Raw genomic sequence first — 12,509 nt, 5'->3', positions numbered from 1 at the left:
AAACAGGCTCAGTGAGGTTAAATGCTTAGTCGTAAGTCACAGAGCGAGTAGGGACAGAGCTGGCCTTTGGACTCACGTCCAGCTGAACACAGCGTCTGGGCTCTTAGCTGCTGGGCTTCAGGTTCTAGCTTAACACTGACGTGCAGAGGTTGGAGTCTCAGCAGAAGATGCGCTAGAGAACGAATAGTCAGAAGACAAAAACAACAAGAAACCCCAACTGTTACCAGGGCTTTGAAAGAGCAGAGCAAAACTAAGAAGGTTGACGCAATTTTCTGGTTAGAGGAGGATTTAAGAAAACCCAGAAGCCTCAAAGTCAGTTTTGACCTATCTGAAAGGGATGCATCAGAGAGAGAAGGTCTGGTACATTCTGAGCACAAGTTCCCGACAGCTAAAAAGAGTTCAGCTTCAAACCGATCATTGTCAGAAAAGCAAATACAGATTTGCCCCAGAGCAAAATAACTTTCAGAAAATCAGGAAGAGGCTAGATGGACAGTAAGTTATGAACATAAAACTCTTTGTACCCGACCCAATTAACCCTAACCCAAGGCAACCCTGTGTCTCTAAGCTGTTCATTTAAGGGTTTTACGATTTATAGGCAGCCTTTCTCAGGGGAGGTCCCGCCTGGCTCCGATTTCACGTTTCACAGCAGCACATGTGGGAATCCCGCAGCGTCACTGCCACGCTATTAAGGCAAGGCCAGAAAATGCACGTTTCACAGGATGGAAAGAGACCAGGGGAGTCCAGGCGGCTGGGGAGAGTGCTGTGGAAGGGGCTCCCTGGGCCTGCCTGTTTCCAGTCCTGGGGTGTGTGTGTGTGGGGGGGGGGAGGCAGCTGAGGCTGCTCCACCAGCTGCTCTCAAAATTTAGTCTTCATATTGGGCAGGTGGTGTCTTGTGACCACCAGATGCAGAAAGAAAGTCAGGATCGCTCCCTTCGAGGAGTGGGGGAGACAAGACAAGAGCCCCCACGACTGGTAGGCAGACGCAAATAGAGGCCAGAAGACGGAGCAGTAACGTCTTCTGTTAGTTCTTCAGAATGTCACCATGGATGAAGAGCTGGGGCTGCAGGAAGCACACCTGTCACCCCGACTGCAAGAAATAAATTTGTGAGGAAGCCCCAGCATCCTCGAAGAGCTCTGTGGTCATTCGTCTCTAGGTCAGGCTTACAGTGGAAACTGCAGTCACTGAATTGGGAAAGTTAAATGCAATGGGAGGAATTAGAGTCCAGGATGGCAGGGGCCACGTGGGGACAGGACACCCAAGGCCTGGTGGGCGTGGCTACTGTATGAGCGGCAGCGTCAAAGCCACGATCAAGGCGGTCTGACTGTGCAGACGTTTGGTGTCGGCTACTTGATCGTGGTGTTTCCTAGAAGTAAAATAGGAAGCCTATGAAATTCTTAGTTGATCTGTAGAAGCAGAAAAGGTCTAGGTCAAGTGAACACAAGTCTAACCTAGTCAGAGAAACAGAGAGTCACAGCCCATCAATCAATCCTCAGACTTGAGCCAGTTTACAGGCCCCGAACCCCTTGAACAGAGGGGAGGCTGAGTCTCCTTGAGGAAGAACCCCAGTCAACTGCCAGTAATTTATACTGTCAATCCTTCTCCCAGCCTTCTCCAAAGGGACCTGTGGCCTTTTTCCAGGCTAACTGTGCACGGGGGAGAAAGAAATAATCAGACCTTTTGGAGCCTACTGGACACTAGCTTTGAACTGACTGATTCCAGGAGGCCCAAAATGTCACTGTGGTCCATCACTCAGAGGCAGGGCTTATGGAGGTCAGGTGCTCAATGGAGTTTTAGCTCAAGTCCGTCTCACAGTGTGCCCAGTGGGACCCGAACCCATCCTGGGGTTGTTTCTTCAGTTCCAGCATCCATAATTGGCCTGGTTCCCCGACCTGTGGAGTGAGGTCTATGATGGCGGGAAAGGTCAAGCAGAAAGCACTAGAGCTGTGCCCACATAGGAAAATAGTCACTGGAAAGCCATGCCAAATCCCTGGGGAGGGGGGCGGGGGGGGGGAGGAGGGACTAGAGAGTTTAGTGCCACCCTCAGGGGCTTTAGAGATGGTGCTGGCAGTGGTGGTGATTCCCATGCCCACTCGACTCATCTCTTTGACCTGCGCCAAAGACAGATGGGGCTTGGAGAATGACAGTGGACTATTCTAAGTTTAACCAGGTGGTGACTAATTGCAGCTGCTGTGCTGGATGTGGTTTCGTTGCTTGAGCAAATGAACACGCCCCCGGGTATGTGATATGTAGCTACTGATCTGGCAAATGCCTTTTTCTCCGTCCTTGTCTGTAACACCCGCCAGAAGCGCCTTGCTTCCAGCTATCAAGGCCAGCAGTACACCTTCACTGTCCTACCTCAAGGTGCATCATCTCTGCAGCCCTGTGTCATCATTAGTTCACAGAGATCTTGGCCGCCTTTCCCTTCCACAAGACGTCACACTGGTCTATTATATCGATGGCACTATGCTGATTGGACCTAGAGAGCAGGAAGAAGAAGCAGGTACGCAGGACTTACTGGTAAGACACTGCATGCTACAGGGTAGAAAATGAAGCTCACTCAAGAAAATTCAGGCGCCTGTGGCCCCAGGGAAATTTCTAGGGGTGCAGTGGCGCGGGGGCGTGTCAGGATGTCTCCTGGAAGGTAATCAGTTACTGCATTTGGCTCCTCCTGAAGCCAAGAAGAGGCACAACGCTGGGAGGCCCCTGGGATTTGGGAGGCGACATATTTGTCCTCTGGGTGTGTTGCTCCAGCCCACTCACCAAGCGACCCAGAAAGCTGCTGGTTTTGAGTGGGGCCCAGAACACGGTCCAGGCTGCCATGTGAGCTCCTCTACCTCCTGGGCCACCTGACCCAGCAGACCGAGTGGTGCTTGAGGTGTCAGTGGCAGAGAGGGGTGTTGTCTGGGGCCTTGGAAGACCCTATGGGTGAATCATAGCACAGGCCTTTAGGATTTTTGGAGCAAAACCCTGCCATCAATGTGGATAAAGACATCCCTTCTGAGAAACAGCTCCTGGCCTCGTGTGGGGCCTTGGTAGAGACTGAAAGTTCAACCACGTGCCACCAAGCCATGAGCCGAGCTGTCCACCATGGACTGGGTGTTATCTGACCACCAAGCCACTGAACATGTGTTGCATAAGAGACCCTCCCAGTGCGCTTCAGCTAGTGAATGGATAAACAAAGTGTGGTAACTCCATCCAATGGAATATTACTGGAGAATGAAAAAGGAACAAACTCAGGATCGATACAACAACCATAGATGTAGTCTAAGCCCATTTTGCTAAAAGGAAGAAGCTAGACCTCAAAGGCTATATCTTGTATGATTCCATTTGCTGACATTCCAGAGAAAGCAAAATCACAGAAACTGAAAGCAGATCAGGGACTGGCAGGCACGGGGAGTGGGGACACGGGCTGGCTACAAAGGCACAGCCTGAGGGGATCTGGGGGGTGATAGATTGTCCTGTAAGTGGGGGGTGCACAATCCATGCATTTGTCAAAACCGTATACCACAAAGTGAGAACGTTCCTTGATATAAATTTAAGAAAAAACTCAACCAGATTGTGGGAAGAACCCAAGTTGGAATGCAGCCTGTGACGAATGAATGAAACATGGATGCAAATGAAGAACAACCACAGTGAACTGAGTGGGGAAAAAGGAGCTGACCTACGTAACTCTGGAAAACAGTGTTCTGACTGGATACCGTGAGGCAAAAGGCTAAAAGAATGGTAGGTAGGCACTGCATTCTAGTTAGTAAATGAGTTTTCCCAGGAAGGGTTAGCAATTCTGAAGCCACGTTAGATGTACAGCAGGTTTGGATAAATAAGTAAATATATTGTGGATAAAGAGAAACAGGTTTCTCCTTGTCAGAGGAGGAACTTCCAAACGAGGAAGTGGAGAAGGCTGGACGAAGCCTTGCGGTGCTGCTGTAGAGTGAGCTACCAGTGTAGACACCTAATTTCTCAAATGTATGTGGCTGAGAGGTAGATCCAAAAATGAATGTAGATATGTGTGTGCACGTGGGTCAGTGTACACTCATAGAGGCACATTTCCTAGCTCTGTCTCCCGAGGAGGCATAAAAATAGTGACATCCCCGTGTCCATGGGGACTCCTAGTGCCTTATGGTCCTTGGAAAAGTGGTTGACTGCAGGGTTGGGGCAGGGGAAATCCAAGATGAGCCTGGAGCAGAGTGTGGTGCCAGACACTGAAGAAGAGCTTTTAGAAAAAAAGGAAGAGGTACGTGTTAAAAGACCACAGGGGCCAACCTGAGAAATTTCCCAGTGAGCAAAGCATTGGGAAAAATGTAAGCAACAAAATAAATAACAGAATGATTGCTATGACCTACAAAATTACATAAATACCCTTGAGTTCATTCTAATAAATAGATTATTGAGTAAGTAAAGATACAGGGTAGAAAAGACAACTCTTCTTTACAGAAGAATTCCAATTCATAGATAGGAAGAAGAAAGAAAATAGAAAAATTACCGTGAGGACACCACAGGAAGAATGGTTGCAGATAGGCTCCACTGATGGATGTTAAAATTAGTGGAAAAATAAGGAGAAAATTTAAGGAGAAATAAGATATTTGCATAGTCTGGAAATCTCTCCCCCCCAACCCCAAGATAAATATTTATTAATTGCAAAAGCAAAAATGGTAAGTTTGCCATGGAGGAAGCTGGCAGTTGTCCTCTTGTCCCTGTGGTCCAGTGTGCCATCACCTGTGATAAGGCAGAGCGTTGTCATGGGCCCTGATGCACAGTAGCTCACCTGTGTGATCTTCCCAGGAAAGCGTAAGCCGAATCCGATCATGGGCAAGCATCATACAAACCCAAATGGGAGCCACTGTACAAAATACCCGGCCAGTGCTCTTCCAAAGGCTTCAAGTCATAAAAGACAAGGGAAGGCTCAGTAGCCGTCACGGATTGGAGGGGATGAAGAAGACAACAATTAAATGCAGTGTGGATCCTGGACTGAATCCCGGCACAGAAAAAGGCCTTAGTGGGAAAACTTGGAAAACCCCAAAGAAGTCTATAGATTAAAGGTGTTGTACCAACATTGATTTCTCACAGTTGACAAATGCGTGATGGGTGTGGGAGATGTTATCTAGTGCTAGAGGAGGCTGGGTGGACAGTATGTGGGGACTTTCTGTACTGTCCTTGCAATGCTTCTGGAAGTCTAAAGGGATCTCAAAAGTGTCTGTTTTCTTAAGCTACTATTTGTCGATGTTTGTTGCTCGCAGCAGCAGCTGAAGGAACACAAAGATCCAACTTGGAATCCCATGGTGGTGACAAATGCCCCCAAATCACATTGTTGCAGATAGGGGTACAATTAAGGAAAGGGAACTTGTGGGAATCCTGTAGGTACAGTCAATGAAAACACTCCATAGAGGGAATTCGAAGGTTGTACTCAGAGTGAGAGTTGAGTGAAACAGGTCTTCTTTGTCCTTTTCCTCATCTCTAGGCTTATCTGAGTCATTTGTTGTAGTTTCAAGTAGAAACCACTTGTTTTGCCGCCAACACCTACCACTAATTTTTAAAAAATGGATTGGAATCTATACTAAGGGGGGAGAATAGTAAACAGTGGAATATAAAATGCAAACCAATTTATAGTTTCCAAAGGGCCTAAGGAGGCTGCCAAAAATAAAGTTGGCAGAAAACAGTTTACTAAATCTCCAAAGAAGGAAAAAAAAAAAGCTTATATTACAAACCCTATAAATATTTCGAGAGTGGTAGGTAAAGTGTGTTTAATACGATGAGCGAAGTTTTAGCATGTATTGGAAAAACAGTTTCTAATATAAAATTACCGACGACTGGAAGTTATCTGCAAAATTTTATACCTAAGTACTTGCAGATGTAATTTATTTTTCTGACAGCACCGCCTGTGTAATGAAAGTTGCTTTTAATGAAACATGAATGCAGTTAGGTTTTGCCAATTAGGTTCAGAGGAGTTGTAATCAGTCTGATTCAAGCTGATATGTAGCTCCTTAAATTCAGCACTGCCCATAGAATGGCTTCAGTATTTGTAAAGTGTTTGTGAAAGATGAACTCCCAGAGCTCTGACTGCCCAGGCAGAAGGGAGGTGACTCTGGCTAACTGGGGACAAAACCCTCCCAAAGGGACGGCCCTGGTGGGTGGCTGTGCAAGGCCGTGTGCTCTGGGTTAAGCGTCACTTTACTGCAGTTGACAGGAACATAAGCTCATTCTGTGTTTCATTTACTCATGAAAACATGGGCGTGCATGTAATGTATGTAAGCATCTCATATCTGTATATCGATGATCATTTATAAATCAATCAGCCAGTAAAATAAATCCCAGTTACTGAGTTTGCACACTTGGTGCAATGGGCGATTCAAAGATATATACAGAAAGGCTCTGTCACCTTGATCATCTTAATAACCTGTCATTAGAGAAAACTCAGCTCAGGGTGTTTGTCTGGTTGCAGGATGAGAGCATCTGTAGTTTGGACTTCTCGTTTGGGTCCCTGAGATACGTATATTCAACAAATATTTATTGAGACCCTATTTGCCAAGTAGAGAGGGCAACGTAGTGGAAATATTAGTGGACTCAAAGCCAGAAGCTCTGTCTCCTACCGGTTGCTCTGGTTTTCACATTTAAAAAGAGTGATGATAACTCGTGCCTTGCTTAACTCACTGGAACATTGGTGGGGATGCACTATCATGGTTTAGTGAAAGTGCTTTGAAACGATAAATCTACTATGCAAATGTGAGTTCCTGCTTGAGTGCCAGGGATAAAATAGAGGCCCTTTGTTGTTTGGAATCTTATGGTTGGTTAGGAAGGATGGCTGCTGTCTCCTCTTAGGGTACAGATTCCATGCTAAGTCACGTAGTAAAGAATTTCATACATGGTCTCATAACAGTCCTGCAAAGATGAGGAAACTGAGGCTGGGAATGATGCAAACACTGCTAAGATCACTTTGCTAGTAATAGTCCAGGTTGGCTCTGATACCATGTGCCAACTCATACCCCCTGCTTGCTCAGGAAGTCAATTAACAATGGGAAAACCTGGACATTCTGCATGGATGGTGCAGACACAGATGTCGTGGGGATACCGAGGAATTGCCCCCCCAGAGCTGTGGTTTGGGGCTCACTTTGTCAGCTCTTCCCTCCAGGGTCCAGCCTGCATCGGTGACAAAAGCTGGTATTTTGCTATCTGCAGCTGCTACTCCCCAGACAGGAAGTGAAACACGCCTAATGGTCATTCAGTCATTCCCACCTCTAGTTTCATCTTTCCTGTACCCCGAGGCACTTCCAGGTTCTAGCCCTGAAACGGAAGGCGTTCTGTGACAAACACACACAAAGGCAGCCTCCCAGCTATTTTTGTCTCTGCCAGTTTGCCAAGGCCCCCTTTCCAGCCTATCTCCTCTTCTAAAGTTACTGGAATTCCAAAGCAGAAGAATAAAACAATGTCTCACTCCTTAATAGCAATCCCAGCTCCTGGTGTGGCCTTTAAATAATGGGGATAACGGATGGAAGCCAGCTGACCCTTGGCTGAGCCAGAGACGATACCAGTAAATACATTTCATTGTGTTTTAGTCTGTTTGGCCGAAGCATCTTAAACTGTCCTAGACTTGGAATGGAGCATTTTTCTAAATTCAAAAATACTTTTCATTGAATTTATTTTCATAGGTTTGAAATCACGTGTCTTGTTCAGAGGCTTTTGAGGGACAAGTCTGAATAGCAGGAGGCAGTGGATTACGGAGATCTTCAAAATGGCAGAAACACAAACAGAGCAGAACAAGGCAGAGGCAGGCTGACATTTTTAATGTGCTGTTCATCATGGGGGCATTTTTGGCATGGATTTTGATGTTTACAGTTGTTGCATTCAAGCATTATTTTATTAGTAATTAATAATTACTGTAATAATGCATTAAGGAATTATTGTATCATCATCTTAATTACAGAGTGTTTTGGTGCCCCCTTAAGTTTTGCACCTACATGCCTCACTGGCCTTCACCTGGTCCTGACCCTATGTAAGACACACCAGCCACGCCAGCAGGGACCTGAGGACTTCAGGGGACATCCTGTGTCACTTTTCCGGAGTCAACCCTAAGGGGTTCGGTTACAGTGGGGTTCTGCCTCCTCCTTCTCCAAACACCAACCCATGCTCACCTGTGGTGCCAGAAATGCGCTCTGCATGTCTGCTCTGGAGAGAGGGAGAAACTCTTCAGTATAGGCTCTGGTCATGAGGTCATTGAAGCCAGCACTTCTCAAGCTTGACTGTGGACACCAGTCACCAGTGACCTGTTAAAAATGTAGATTCTGGGCCGGCCCGGTGGCTCAGGCGGTTAGAGCTCCATGCGCCTAACTCCGAAGGCTGCTGGTTCGATTCCCACATGAGCCAATGAGCTCTCAACCACAAGGTTGCCAGTTCAATTCCTCGAGTCCTGCAAGGGGCCCACTGCAACTAGCAACAGCAACTGGACCTGGAGCTGAGCTGCGCCCTCCACAACTCAGACTGAAAGGACAACAACTTGAAGCTGAACGACACCCTCCACAACTAAGATTGAAAGGACAACTGGAGTTGGAAAAAAAAAAAAATCCTGGAAGTACATACTGTTCCCCAATAAAGTCCTTTTCCCCTTCCCCAATAAAATCTTAAAAAAAAAAAAAAAAAGTAGATTCTGATTGAGCCAATCTAGAATGGAGCTTGAGATTCTGTATTTCCAGAAGCTCCCAGGTGATGCTGACGTTGCCGGTCCCTGGGCCATACCTTGAACAGCAAAAGTCTGCAGATTGATGGGCCATGGGCTGGATGTGTCTCTCAGACATGGTTTGTTTGTTTTAAAAATAGTAGCCAAATTTTCAGCTAGCCTTACAAAACCCGAGTGTCTGGTAACCTTGGACCTGAGTTCTTGCGTGGTAACGAGAGGCCAGAACGTTCCGGTAGACATGTATTCCCATTTTCCTGCAGCCCTCATCACACATACGCACAACACACACACACACACACACATAGCTTTTCCACTTCATTTGCGTTGGCCTGGATTATGTACGCATTTGAATTTGGAGCTCTAATCTATGCTAATTTGTCAATAGCACTGACTGATATTTGCCCAAATTGTAAACTAGAATATTGTTCCTGTATTGATTCTTTTATCCTCAAGCTATTGATCTATGTTTTTCGTGGCATTATTGCCAACTTATGACCTACCATAAGGCTTTATTTAAAATTAGCCTTGTGAACAAGAGGAAACAGCAGTAAAATTAATTCTCTGAAAGGCTCAGACCTTAACGACTCTTGGATTTTGAAACTATTGGAAAATTTTATGTGTGATTAACTTGAGAACTAAAGAATTAATAGGAGCGCCATCTACTAATTTGTGTTTAAATTTGGCCAAAGTATTCTGTAGCATTTGGAGTGGAAAGCATGGGATTAAAAGTTGGATTTGCAATCTAAATATAAAAAATTGAACTCCAGCTAGTATGATTTGAGTGATAATTAGCAAGTAAGGGACTTTTTGCACATAAAATTTTCCTCTGACTTTTTTGTTAGTCACTGGCTATATCCAGTTGCTTCTCAGGTCCTGTTGATTCTTTGTCCTAAATATGTCTCCATCCATTCCCTTATCTTCTCCCTCTGGCCATCATTTCTTGTTTGGAAGAGCCTCTTAAATGTCTTCTTGGCTTCCAGAATTACCCCTCTACAATTGTCTTCTACCTTCCTATAGAGCAACAAACTACCAAGTTCCTCATTTCTTAGGCCTCCTGGGTCACTCCACCACCCACAACACAAAATGCTAAGTCCTTGGTGGCCATACAAGCCTGCACCCTCCCCTCTCTGGCCAGCAAGCCATCGCGTCCCACACTACATGATCCCCCTGCCCTTGACCCATCCAGGCCCAAATCGCTATAGTTTTAGGAATTTCCCACAATGTATCAAACCTCTTTGCTTTGTTCTTGTGGGTCCCCAGGTCTATCTATCACCCCAGTAAGGTGTTGTCCCGTAACACTTATGGTATAAAGTGGGGTTCCACATTATGTGGGTAGTAATTCTGGTATCAGAGTGTAGGACAAAATTATCAAGTACTTTCCAAAGGATTACCTTGGGAAATCCTTTGTATCATCCATAACTTATATTGTTTATGGTTGGGGTCTGAACAAAGCTGGTAGTTCTTCACACAGAACAAAGCGCTATTTCTTCTGAACAGTGCTTGAAGTAGATGACTTATATTTAGGAATTCTAGAGGAATTTAATTTTGTTGGGCCTCAGTTGTTCCTAGCTATGAAAAAAGGGGGTTAAGCTAAATTGTCATTAACATTTTCATTCAGCTTTAATATTCTAAAATAAGAATCAAATACAAGTGCCAGGCAGAGGAAGTCTATAGATGCCATGCCCAGGGTGCTGGGCCCTGGGACTTATAAAAAATATTTAAATGTAGCAGGATGGAGACATTTTTGCTCACTAGAACCCCAGGCAGCAGGGAACTCTGGGCAGGCCAGCTTGGAGGGTCTGCTCCCCAAAAGAGAAGCAGTTGAAAGAGGGCATCCAAGGTACTCTTCTCAGATGTGTGCCAGAGAGAGACATCAGTGGGAACGTGGGCTATTGGGAGGCACTGAAGCCCAAAATGAGTGGGGAGAGAGGAACAGCAAGCTGGTACCCCTCCGTACTTCCTTGGGCCCCAGGAAAGTTACCAAACTCATTAGCCACCAGTGACTGCATTGTTTAGGAAAATGGCAGAGAGTCTGCAGTGTGGCACATAGGTCTAGACCAAGAAGGAAATTAGGTTGAAGAAATAATTCAGGAAAAATCCTCTTAAAACAATTATGCCAGGAAAATTGCAAAGAATTAAAGAGGGAGTGGAGGCTCAGCCAACTTGGTGATTCATATCAATCTCAGACATGCCACATCCCTTTCTGCAACAAAGTGAGGCCCAGAGAGTGGGACGGAGATCTCAAGTAGAAAGCTGTGACTTTCTCTCATCCTGATGAATCGATTTTCCAGAGTAGTGAGTTTCAATTCCCTCCAGACGTGCAAAGGGCTTTTTCTGTTCATGAGCAACCTTAATGCTGGGGGAAAGCTCATTTTTGACTCCTTTTCCCCAGAATTGTTACAACATCTTCCATTCGTGAACTGCGGTTACTTTTCTTTCATGCAGAATGCAGCTCCCACCATTTCAGATGTATTTCTGTTTGTTTGCTTTTTCCTTTCTGGTTTGATGGACGTCTGTGGTCTGTATTATGTTCTCCTTTTGTGAACAAGGTTCAAACTGTGAGTTCTGGAGAGGAGTCATTTAATCAGTCCACGTGGATACAACGCTTATCTTCCATTTTACACTGTGAGAGACACAAAAAAATATCTGGCATAATCTGGGCCCTTGTGTGTCTATTATGCTGGCAAATTTAATCATACAGAGCAATAAGCAAATAAATCATAGGTCTTTGGGTTTTATAGCTGGATAAAACCTTCAAGATTATCTAGTGCTGCACTCATTTCACATGGTGTCTGCACTTGGGCGGGTTTGGGGGTTGGTCCATAGGACCCATCACGGCAGAAGCAGGTCTAGACCCCCCTCCTCCCTTACACTCCAAATCAGGGGCTATTTCTGCTAGACCGTGGACAACCCCTGACTGATAATAGCATTCCTTGATCTTGTACATAGACCGGGGGGTTCCCAATTTTACTTTCCATAGGTGCTAGGAACATAATAAAATGGCCAGTATGAGATATATTTTTGTAACTCATCCATTTTGTTCCCCAGTAAGCAGGTAGGATTAAGTTTCCCTCTCATCCCCTTCCCCCAAGAGCTGTCCACCATTTTTCTTCTTGAGATAGATGAGCTCTGACAATTAAGTTCACTAACTCATTCTAGAAAAAGTGCTACATATCTCATTGCTGAATATCACTACAGTCACCTTCGAAGTACTCCCGTTGGAAAGCTATGCACCGACGCCAGTGTCTAGTCCACCCTTCAAAGCAATTTTGGAACTCTTTCTGGAATGGGCATCAGAGCTGTCGTATTACCCTTGATGTCCTGAATGTCATTAAAATGTCTTCCTTTCAATATTTCCTTTATCTTCAGGTAAAGAAAAAAGTCATTGGGGGCCAAATCAGGTGAGTAGGGAGGGTGTTCCAATACAGTTATTTGTTTACTGGCTAAAAACTCCCTCACAGACAGTGCCGTGTGAGCTGGTGCATTGTCGTGATGCAAGAGCCATGAATTGTTGGCGAAAAGTTCAGGTCGTGTAACTTTTTCATGCAGCCTTTTCAGCACTTCCAAATAGTAAACTTGGCTAACTCTTTGTCCAGTTGGTACAAAGTCATAATGAATAATCCCTCTGATACCAAAAAAGGTTAGCAACATGGTTGCCACAAGTTTGCGAACTTAATTGTCAGGCCTCGCATATAATATCTTCCAGGCCCATCTTTTCTTTTTCTAATTCTTTGGTAGGGACACACACAGAGAACTATTTCTCCATTAAAAGAGAACAGATGGACCAGCAGCATGACGAATGGCAGTTGTCCCCAGGCTCCGTGTCGGGATTGCTGGGGTATC

At 45.4% G+C, this 12,509-nt stretch overlaps 1 long non-coding RNA gene across 4 annotated transcripts in view; it reads left to right on the top strand.

Moving 5' to 3' along the window:
* The window catches only part of LOC141567516 (uncharacterized), a 188,579-nt gene that overhangs the window by 172,034 nt on the left and 4,036 nt on the right, over positions 1-12,509 (top strand). Inside the window, exon 2 of one of the 4 annotated variants that reach the window (XR_012490195.1) lies at positions 2,305-2,501. The exons of the other annotated variants lie outside the window; for them this stretch is intronic. This is a non-coding gene — a long non-coding RNA (uncharacterized LOC141567516). The remainder of the gene's footprint in view (positions 1-2,304; positions 2,502-12,509) is intronic. 4 annotated transcript variants of the gene reach the window in all.

The sequence above is a fragment of the Rhinolophus sinicus genome, linkage group LG11, assembly GCF_036562045.2.
Source record: "Rhinolophus sinicus isolate RSC01 linkage group LG11, ASM3656204v1, whole genome shotgun sequence".
Lineage (NCBI taxonomy): Eukaryota > Metazoa > Chordata > Mammalia > Chiroptera > Rhinolophidae > Rhinolophus > Rhinolophus sinicus.
This window is presented reverse-complemented; position numbering and strand designations above follow the sequence as displayed.